Source organism: Peromyscus leucopus, chromosome 7 (genome assembly GCF_004664715.2).
Source record: "Peromyscus leucopus breed LL Stock chromosome 7, UCI_PerLeu_2.1, whole genome shotgun sequence".
NCBI lineage: Eukaryota > Metazoa > Chordata > Mammalia > Rodentia > Cricetidae > Peromyscus > Peromyscus leucopus.
The window spans coordinates 111,119,522-111,127,771 of record NC_051069.1 but is presented as its reverse complement, the minus strand read 5'-3'; the positions used below and the strand labels follow the sequence as shown (position 1 = coordinate 111,127,771).

Sequence of the window (8,250 nt, the reverse complement as noted above, 5' to 3'; positions counted from 1 at the left end):
GGGAGTAAATGGACTGGCCAAGTTGACCAATTGGCTCTCTATCTCAGCTTCCATCCCCCACTGCTTCCAGAGAAGCCCATTTCCTCTCTAGACATGAAGAAAGCAAGTTGTTCCAAGACTAGACCTAGAAGAGCTACATGCTAGCATTCATGATTCCTGCTTCTCCTTCCTGGAATCAGAAAGTGTCCTCTTCCCCACCCAGCACTGTCCCCATTGACCAGTGGCCAGGGCCACAGTCTGTGATCCCCCCAGTCCCCACCTCATCCTTCCCTTCAGTCTTTGCAGGGATGAGTCCTGCACACCAGGTCCCAGGAGCCACCATTGACATCCTGGTCAGAACCCGGAGTGGGAGAGGAAGAAGTCAGGTATTTGTCTCTGCTTCAGCTGTTGTCTGGATGTGCTGTGTGTTCTTCCTGGGAACAGCCCCTCCTCTCTACGGACCCTGTCCAGTGGCTCCAAGTCTTGTTGATGGCTGCTAGGCATCCCCTCCCCCTTTGGCCCTTCAGCAGGAGTGATGGCAGCTTCCACTGCAGCTGGACTCTCAGTCCCCTGGCCTTCCCTGTCACCCTTGAAATCTTTCTTCCTACAATCAGATTCCCTGAGTCAACTGCTTGGCCTGGGTTCTGTCTTCTCAGACATGGACTGACAGAGTCAGTTCACAGGGCTGTGCCTCCCCTTGTACCAACATGTTCACCCTTCATAGAAGAGTGCGCACATGAAACCCGAACTTGGGTGGAAATACAGGTGACTAGCCTGCAAAATGTGAAGCTCCATGGCTGATTGATTATCTCCATACTCATTTCTATAGTTCTCTTCTTGTGTAGTACAACCACCCCTTTCTTTCTAGCCCTCAGGATACTTTTGTAAACCCCACCCCCACCCCCAGGAATCTCACTCCTGGGCCTGAGGAGGAAGTGGCTCTGATAGTGGCCAAGAGCAGTGAGCAAAGCATCCCACAGAACAGGTGCAAGGGGCCACCTTCTCCAGCTGGTCAGCACCTCTGTGATGAGCCAAGGAAAGGAACCCTAAGGAGAAAAGCATTCATCATGGGCATGGTTCTGCTAGAGACTCTGCCCTTTATGAGGCCCTGAGCTCTGGAGGACCTTGCAGCGGTCGATGAGATGGATTTTCTCCACTAGCTGAGAGGCAAGAGAATCATAAATGTGTCAATGGAATTCAAATTTCCCAAGCTGCCCAGCCACCATAATAAAGTTGAAAGCAACGCTCTCCTGGATGGTTGCCGAGGACTTAATGCAGGAAGCTGTGCAGCAGAAAAAGACAAATGGCTACCTGACAGACAGATGGCCCTCCTCTGCAAATGCACTTGGGTGGGGCAAACTGGGCCTGGTAGCCTGCTGAGGTTCATTCCTTCGGGGCAGCTTGAGGCACACTTTGTAGGTCGATGAGCATCTCAGGAAAGGAAAACTTAGCCCAGGGTACTGCCCAGACCCTGAGCACTGGCTCTTCTCACAAGGCCAGAGGGAAGCTCAAACTCCCTTCTGGTCTTTGACACCACACTAGCAGCAGTCTGGCCTCAGTTGTAATCTTGGCCATACCTTGGAGTTCATCGGGTGTATTTCAGGAGGCCAATGTCCAGGCACAGTAGGGCTTTGGATGGGTAGCATCAGCTTTGACTGGCTGTTGGCCACCCTTGCTGCTAACAGTGAAGACCATGATGCTATGGTCTCCACTAATCCTCCTGCTGGAAGCAATGAAAGTGGAGAGTGCCTCAGGGGCCCAATCCAGACAGCTCGGGGAGGAAGGACCTGCCTTTCTCAGAGGGACTGTGGGGCCAGTCATTGCCATTTGGTGAACATTTAGTGGGAAGGCTTTATTGAACACCTACCAAGTATCTGCCATTGAGACCCGCATACTAGGGCTGTTGACAGGGTTGGTTTCTTTTAGAACACTTTGTATTGACCTGAGACTGGTCTGGCCAGTGAAAGCACCATCTATAATCTATAATGTGCTTTGTTTCTGGGACAGGGAAGCACCGGGCCAAGGTTGATCAGGGCAAAGGCAAATCATGCCAGAGGGCTCTGGGAGCCAGAGCTGTGGGAAGCATTACAGAGGGAGCAGAATAGAGGAAGATGTATTTACCAGAAGTTCCAGGGAACTGAGATGCTCCCAGTGCAGCCTGTTTGAAATGAATCTTTGGATAAATTGCCTGTGGGGTGGGGGAAGCTCCGCCTCTGGGGCTGACACCCATGGTCACTCACTCAGTATCTGGAGGGATACCTGTGTCTCACCGAGGGTCTCTAAGCAGCTGCCAGGGGCTCTTGTTGGCAGGTGGTGACAGTCTCCTTCCTGCTCACCACAGGTCTCGACCTGGCCCCCAAATCAATACACACTGAGAAAATATGTGCAGGGTTCAGGGAGACTGCACATCCGACAGCACCCAGGTCAGAACCCAGGGACAGGGTGATGGAGCCCTGCTTCCACCCCATTGTGTGACTGCACAAAGGACTTCATCTCTCTGAGCCTTAAGTTTTATCTCCAAAAGGATGAAAAGAAGCTCCAACTTGAAGCCCTTGCCTGTGGTTTTTCTCAGGACCAGGTGAGCAGAGTTGTGGCATACTGCTTAATTTAGGATCTCAAGAGCATGGGGTGGAAGAGAATGGAAATGATGATGACTATGGCACTCACCACGTCAGCGTCAGGGGGACGGGGGGGGGGGGGGGGGAGGGGGAGGGAGGAGTTGTATTAACCTGCTCAGGTCTTGCAAGGACACCCACATTGATTAAGCCTCTTCAAGAGCTAGGGTGAGTGGCAGAGAGTAAGCAGGTACTGTGTGGGGAGTCACCCAGGGCTGGGGGTGGGGCAACGCCAGGTCTCCATTTCATGGTGAGAGGGAAAATGATAACATCAGTCACAGGGAGGGGTAGTAGCCACCTCACCCCCTAGTTTGGTTCTCTCTAGAAGGCTTTGAACTTAAACTTACCTGAATACTCACTCAGTCATGGGGCCTTGAGGCCAGCCACTTCCTTCCTGGTCTCTGCCCCATGGATCCTCACTCTGCCGGGAAAGGCCTACACATGGAGAGCTTTGCTCTGGTGGAGATTCTGAACTCCTGTTTACCACTTAGTGATAGCCAAATGGAAGAAATGCAGTATTGATTAATTGCAATTTTTTGAATACATATTCACTCTGCTGTCTTATCATTAATGCATCAAGAAGCTGAACAAGCAATAAGACCAAATGGACTTCAGAATGCAGCAGAATTTCCATCCAGTGCGGTCTGCCCTGTAGCCATTACCTCCTGGCAGAGACAGCCCCATTACAGCCCACACCTTGGATGGAACTTGAAAGCTCTTCGCTCTTAACCTTCTTTATCTCCTGGGAGAGCAGGTGTGCCTGGGTACCTTGGGCTCTGTGCCATGGGGTGGGCCCTTCACACCGGTGGAGACATATAAATGGGAAATATGGACCAAGAAGTGAGCTAGTGAGCCTTTTTCTATGTACAGTTGATGGGGCGATGGCTGATTATATCCTGGTTATGGGGGTGCACAAGGTGACCTCACTCCTACCTTCTCCTCAGCAAGTCCTCAGGGAGAGGTGGGTGCTCAGACTGTGTGAGTCCGACTTACTGGGTACCAGCTCACCTTTGCTTCTGGTTGGCTGCTTGCAGAGAATAGTGTGGATCATTCCTGGGGATCTGAACTCAGGTCATTCTTGCACAGCAAGCATTTTGCCCACTGAACCTTCTCCCAACCTCCCTAGTTTTTTACGTGTGAGAACTTCAGTTTGCTAACTAAAGAAACTATGTGGAAACTGCCTAAGGTCCTTGAGGACCCAGGAGTTTACGAGTCTGTCCCTCTTTTCCCCTTTGTCCAGCTTTCCCAAACCATTTTATGATTACAAGGCTTGCCAAAAAGCTCTCTAGATATACTGACAGGAACAAAAGCCACCTAGAATAACGATGGGCTCCCCAAAACGATCATGTGGACAACACAGGATGGAGAACAGCATCACAGAACAGATGATGCTTTCAGAATTCAGCTTAAGGGTCTGCAGAGAGCCGGTGGTCATGACTCGGTGCAGGTGGGCAGAGGTGATACCCAGAGTCCGCAGAGAGCTGTAAGTGGTCATGACTGGGTGCAGGTGGGCAGAGGCGTTGCCCATGAGATTGGCTGGGCAGTCTTGTCTCTTTATCTATGTGTCTTCCCAAAGCTGCCTCACTGTCAGCCAGGTAAGACTCCTCCTCCCCGAGAACACACTCACTACTTCCCAGTGTCCCATTCTGGGAATGGAACCCTCCAGTCTATCTTGAATACTCATGAAGGCCCCAGGAGCTCAGGCCTGGCTGAGGACCATCAGAGTCACAGCAGTCAGAAGCCAGTAGGACCCAGTTTGTGATGGTCAGTACAGCTGTCACAAGCATGAATGCAGGGACCAGCGAAGATCAGAAGAGTGTTCCAGACTACACAAACCTCCAGCAGGTGTCTGACTCTCCCAGCCCTTTCAGCCACTGTTCTTAGTCCTAAGCCCAGATTCACTCGGCTACAAACGCTCTATGCAGGTCTTGCAGAGACCAAATCCGGGCTGAGCCCCTGCAGGCCCTGCTCCCTTGGTTGGCCTTCTCCAGCAAGCACTCCCAGAGGCCCTGTCGTTGTCTGGGTTCCTTGCCTTGCCCACCAGTTGTGCCTCTCCATGCCAGTCGTACCTCTGCACACACCTCCTTCACCTGCAAGGCACCCTCCCACCCCACATGCACACTTTTCTTCTGGAGCTCTTGCAAATGCTCTTCTACCCTCCCCATGTTAACAACTGCCCTGTCCCAAGATTCCCTGCTACATCTACTGGGAAGAATAGTTCCAACAACACACCAGGGCAAGGCAGGGTAAAAAAAAAAAAAAGTCCATTGTTTGAAGATACTTCTTACAAAACCCTTTTCAGAGTTGGGTTGGGTGAGGGAGGAAAAGAGAGGCAGAAAGACAGGAGGTGAGGAAATGTGCAGGATGGCCTTGGAATAAAGGACTATGCACAACCTTGTCAAGCCTTCAAGCTTTGGAGATGTTCATGCCAGGTCAGGCTCCAAAGACCTTCATGGGGTCCTTGCAAGACATATCAGCTGAGACCAGCATCAGCCTAGAGGCTCTTTAAAGGATACTATGCTCCAGAGACACTGGACTCTCAGCTGGCCTTAGGGGAGGAAATGGAATTTCACCTCTTGCTTATTTCTTGAAGAAGAAATAATTTGGTGCTGGAGAGATGGCTCAGGGTTAAGAGCATTGCTCTCTGCATTTGATCTTCTTGGAGCCACTGTGTGCTTACTGCATCCACAGACCTCAGGCCCCAGGTGCACAGAAAGTCAGCAGGACCTGGAGCGGGAACCGATGGAAATCTGTTCCCCTGGATTCCCTCACCAACAACACACCTTCAGTCCACTTGTGCTGTTTAACACAGCACTTTGGAAACTAAGAGCAGAAAGGTATTTCAAGGGACGCTTCAAGATGGACAGCATGGCATGAAGTGGCCCTAGGTGTGCGTTGCTCTCTGAAGTCCGTCCTCCACGCTCTGGCTTGTGCACTGGGAATGGCCATTTAGTGTTCTTCTTTGCTTGTTTAGTTTGGTTTTTATTTTGTTTTTTGAGACATAGTCTCGCTCTAAAGCCAAGGCTGCCCTCAAACTCACAATCCTCCTGCCTTATTCTTCCAAGTGCTGGGTTACACCCTCAGGACTCAGCCTTTCTCGTGCTTCTGTTTTATCTGGTGTAAAATGGGGTAGCAGTGATGATAAATGCCCCTGGGGCAGTCGTTTTACACATGCACAGGGACCAAGATGATGGTTAGCAAGACCTAACCAATCGACCCCGAGAAGGTGTCAGCCCCTACTACTATTTTTGTTCTAATTTAGTTTTTATTCATAATCATAAACTTAACCTGACAATCCAGCTAGACTTGGAGGGTGATGAGGAAAATATGGGACCCAAAAATCTTCAGTGAAAGCAGAGGTTATGGAGTATTGTGGGCAGATGGGTTGGGGGTGAACCAAGGAAGGAATGGTCTGGGGAGTAAGATGCCCAAAGTCAAACATATTAGAGTTGTCCACAGTTGGCAAAGGTGATCTCCATGCTGGTCTTACTGTTTCTGGATCCCGAATGCTCCATGGCTCCCACAATGCTCATGCCTTCTCTCACCTTCCCAAAGACCACATTTGCCATGCAGACACTCAGTGTTGGCGGGGCAGAGGAAAAGCTGGGAGCTATTGGTGTCTCATTGAGCATTTGCCACAGACAAGATGCTGGGACTGTATGCTTCAGGATGAGGTTCTCATCCTCAAATTTCTTGCTGTAGTTGGACCTGCCACCAGTGCCATTATGGCATGTGAAGTTACCATCCTGGAACATGAATCCTGGGATAATATTGTGAAAGGAGGAACCTTATTCCAAATCCTTTCTCTCCAGTGCTCAGAGCATGGAAGCTTTCTGCCGTCTTTAGAATTTTGTCTGTAAACAGCTTGAAGGAGGCGAAGCCCGAGGGTTCACCATTGGCCACCAAGTCAAAGAACAGGGTGGGGTTAGCTTCGGTTGCAGCAAGCCATGACAGGGGCAGTGGCATCTGCAAAGCCAGCCCCTACTGTTATTAAACATCACAGCCGTCACTTGAATTTGGACTGCCACGTTGTAAGTAATTCTCTTTTCCATAAATGGCATTGGGCTTTTGACAAAAAGAAGCTCCTGTTCTTTCCCTTGCACAGGAGAGGGCCACACCCTGAGACATGGCATTCCAGACAGGTCTTTCTTTAAAGTGATGTCTAACAGGCAGGCTGAGGTGTAGGCTCCCTGTACACAACTTGAAAGCCTGAAACACAAAGGTGGAGAAAGGTGTCTCCTCACCATGGAGGGCCCTCCCTGGCTGGGCTGTGGGGATACCCCATGAGCACACCTTTCTCCTTTGTGTGGAAGTGAGAGGCTGAGGGTGGGGGCATTGTCTGCTGGGAAGCAGTGAACCAAGAGGGCAGCAGTACTCATTGATTTAGTAATCGACTCTCATGTTTCCGGGTAGATTATTTTCCTAGAGTCTTAGCTAGCACCATCCAGCAGCTAATGCAATGCCAGGCGGCAGATTCTGAGCAGGGGGCTGCAGAGGCTCTGGGCCTGGCAGTCAGGGTGAAGTTGACATAGAATATGATCCACCCTGGGTCAAGGAGCCCTGCCAGGTGGGACAGAGCTTGTAGTCTCACACCAGCAGGCTGTTTAAAAGCCTCAGTGTAAGCATATGCTTTGGAGGTCCTACAGGGTGGCTGGGGTTTGGCTCTGTATCACGGGCACTGTGGTGGGGAGCCAGAGGACGATGTTTCCTCAGACTCGAGACTTAGGCTGCATGGCTGGAGACACAGTCTGGTGCACATTTTCAGGGAATAGTTTTGACCACTTCTTTGCTCAGAAACCCACTCAGAGATGAGAATCTCTCAGCTGTCTGCCTCTGGGTGTGTTCTGAGAACATTGCCATCCAAGGTCACACTGTTCCTAAGGGCAATCACACTCAACCATTGATCCATCCTACACTAGTCCAGCCTTCCACACAGAACCTTCTGGAATGCTCTTCAACCCTGACCTCCATGGAACCAGCCACCCTGTACTCATCCTGGCTTCCATCTCTTCACTCTCCAGGGGTCGTTTCTAACAGAGTCACCTAATGAAGCTATGCACAGTCCTCCTGGCCTCAGGGTCTGCTTCTGCAAATATCTAACATGCTAGCCATAGGACCCAGGTGGCCTGCTGACTCCTGGCCCATCTAAGGGGAGTCACAGAGATAAGCCTTAGTCACCCCAAAACATCTCCAGATCTACTCATACAGTGTGGCTTTTCCATGGATTGCTGGTGTGAGACTACAGCATTCTGTCCTGTTCTGGCAGGGCTCTCTCCAGTCAGCTGTAGCCCAGGATGGATCATATTCTGTCAGCCTCACACCCATCTCCAGTCCCCGGGGTCTGTTTTCCAGCAGCAGTCCTGAACTTTGCAGGCCTGTGGTTCCTGCAGCCAGGGGAGAATGCTCTAGAGCTCCTCTGCCTGGTGCAGGAGCTGGGTGGGTGCTAGGGTGCTATTGCTTCTGGGGAGGCTGGACCAGGAAACACTCACTATAGTGTTGAGCCAGTATCACATGCCAGCAGCAGAGGCTTGGAATTCAAGTCTCCTGAGCACATGTGTCTGTTCCTTCCTCCATGCCTTTCCCACTGTCCTGCTTCTGCCATGAGTGTAAGACGCCATGCTAGACAACACATATCCAACAGTCAGCTGGGAGAATT

At 50.9% G+C, this 8,250-nt stretch overlaps 1 pseudogene; it reads right to left on the bottom strand.

Moving 5' to 3' along the window:
• Positions 1-6,037: 6,037 nt before the first annotated feature.
• LOC119088399 lies at positions 6,038-6,560 on the bottom strand (annotated as a pseudogene).
• Positions 6,561-8,250: the final 1,690 nt, after the last annotated feature.